Below are 2,736 nucleotides of genomic sequence, written 5' to 3'. Positions count from 1 at the left end.
CTTTGGTTTGTCTTGCCTTCCTCAATGTGTCTAGTAAGAAGTTGCTATAGCCAAGTCACAGAGGTTTCTGCCTGTGTTCTTGTGTAGGATTTTGAAGGTTTCCTGTCTCACGTTTAGGTCTTTCATCCATTTTTGAATTTATTTTTGTGCATGGTGTCAGAAAGTGGTCACGTTTTATTATTCTGCATGTTGCCATCCAATATTCTCAGCATCATTTGCTGAAGGGACTGTCTTTTTCCAATTGATACTCTTTCCTACCTTGTTGAAGATTAGTTGACCATACAGTTATGGGTCCATTTCTGGGTTTTCTATTCTGTTCCATTGACCTACATGTCTGCTTTTGTACCAGTACCATACTTTCTTAATGGCTACTTTGTAATATAGCTTCAAATCCAGAATCATGATGCCTTTAGGTTCATTTTTATTTTTAAGCATTGCTTTGGCTATTCAGGGTCTTTTGTGGTTCTCTACAAATTTTAGGACTGTTTGTTTTAGCTCTGTATAAAAATCTGGTGGTATTTTGATAGAGATTGCATCATATGTATAGAGTCATTTGGGTTGTATACACATTTTAACATTGTTTGTCCTTCAGTCCATGAGGATAGAATGCTTTTTCATTTCTTCTGTTCTCTTCATTTTGTTTCATAAGTGTCCTACAGTTTTCATAGTACAGATCTTTTCCCTATTTAGTTAAGTTTATTCCTAGGTACCTTATTGTTTTTGGTGCAATTGTAAATGGGATAAAATCTTTGATTTATTTTTCTTCTGTATTGTTACTGTTTTATAGAAACATCCTGGAACTTTGCTGGATTCATGTATAAGTTCTAGTAATTTTTTGGTAGAGCCTTTTGGCATTTCTACATACAGTATCATGTCATCTTCAAATAGTAAAAGTTTGAATCCCTCCTTGCCAATTTGGATTTTCTTTATGTCTTTTTGTTATTTGATTGTTTAGGGCTAAGTCTTACCATACTATGTTAAATAGTATTGGTGAGAGTGGGCATCATTGTCTTGTTTCTGACCTTAGGGGAAAGGCTCTAAGTTTTTCCCCATTGAGAATGATATTAACTGTGGGTTTTTTTTGTATAAGGCCTTTATGTTGCTGAGGTATGTTCTATATATCCCTACTTTGTTGAGGTTTTTTTTTAAAACGAAGAACGGATGCTGTATCTTGTCAAATGCCGTTTCTGAATCTATTTGTAGGATCATGTGGTTCTTATTCTTTCTTACATTAATATGGTGTATCATGTTGATTGTTTTGCCAATATTGAACCAGCCCTGCAGCCCAGGAATAAATCCCACTTATTGTGGTGTATAATTCTTTAATTATTGTGGTGTATAATTCTTGAATTCCATTTGCTACTATCTTGTTGAGAATTTTCCAATCCAGTTTCATCAGGGATTTTAGCCTGTAATTCTCCTTTTTAGTGGGGTCTTTGTCTGGTTTTGGAATCAAGGTAATGCTGGCATCATAGAATGAGTTTGGAAGCTTTCCTTACATTTCTATTTTTGGACACCGTTTGAGAAGAATAGCTAATAGCTCTTCTTTAAATGTTTGGTAGAATTCCCGTAGAAGCCAGCTGGCCTAGGATTCTTGTTTGTTGTGATATTTTTGATTAGTGATTAAATTTCTTGGCTGGATATGGGTCAGCTAAAATTTGTATTTCTTCTTTTTCAGTTTTGGTGGTATGTGAGTCTCTAGGAATTTGCCCATTTTTTCCAGATTGCCCAGTTTGTTGGTATATAATTTTTCATAGTATTCTTTTATAATTGTTTGTATTGCAGTGTTGGTTGTGATCTCCCCTATTTCATTTGTGATTTTATCTATTTGGGTCCTTTCTCATTTCCTTTGAGAAGAATGGCTATGAGGTTATCAATTGTATTTATTTCTTCAAAGCATCACCTCTTGGTTTCATTGATTTGTTCCTCTGTTTTTTTTTTTGTTTATTTTGTTATCATTTATTTCTTCTCTAACATGTTATAATTCCATCTTCTGCTGGCTTTAAGCTTTATTTACTGCTCCCTTTCTATCTCTTTTAGGTGTAAGGTTAGATTGTGTACTTGGGACCTTTCTTGCTTATTATGATGGGCCTGAATTACAATACACTTCTCTCCTTGATCTGCCGTTGCTGAATCCCAAAGGGTTTGGACTGTCCTGTTTTAATTTTCATTTGCTTACATGTAATTTTTTATTTTCCCTTTAATTTCCTAGTTAACCCATTCACTATTTAATAGGATGTTATTTAACTTCCATGCATTTAAAGGCTTTTCCAATTTTTTTCTTGTGGTTGACTTCAAGTTTCATAACATTGTGATCTGAAAATATGCATGATATGATCTTGATTTTTTTGTAATTATTGAGGACTTATTTGACCTTATATGACATTATATGACCTTATATGATCTATTCTAGAGAATATTCCATGTGCACTATAAAAATCTGTCTCGGGGCATCTGGGTGGCTCAGTAGGTTGAGTGTCTGACTTCAGCTCAGGTCATGATCTCACAGTTTGTGAGTTCGAGCCCCGCGTCGGGCTCTGTGCTGTCAGCTCGGAGCCTGGAGCCTGCTTTGGATTCTGTGTCTCCTTCTCTCTCTGCCCCTCCCCTGCTTGTGCTCTGTCTCTCTCTGTCTCTCAAAAATAAATAAATAAATAAATAAATAAATAAATAAATAAATAAATGTAAAAAAAAATTAAAAATGTGTCTCCTGCTGCTGTAGAGTGAAGTGTTCTGCAT

The sequence above is a fragment of the Leopardus geoffroyi genome, chromosome B2 (assembly GCF_018350155.1).
Source record: "Leopardus geoffroyi isolate Oge1 chromosome B2, O.geoffroyi_Oge1_pat1.0, whole genome shotgun sequence".
NCBI lineage: Eukaryota > Metazoa > Chordata > Mammalia > Carnivora > Felidae > Leopardus > Leopardus geoffroyi.
The sequence above is the reverse complement of the archived record's forward strand: the minus strand, read 5'-3'. Positions refer to the sequence as shown.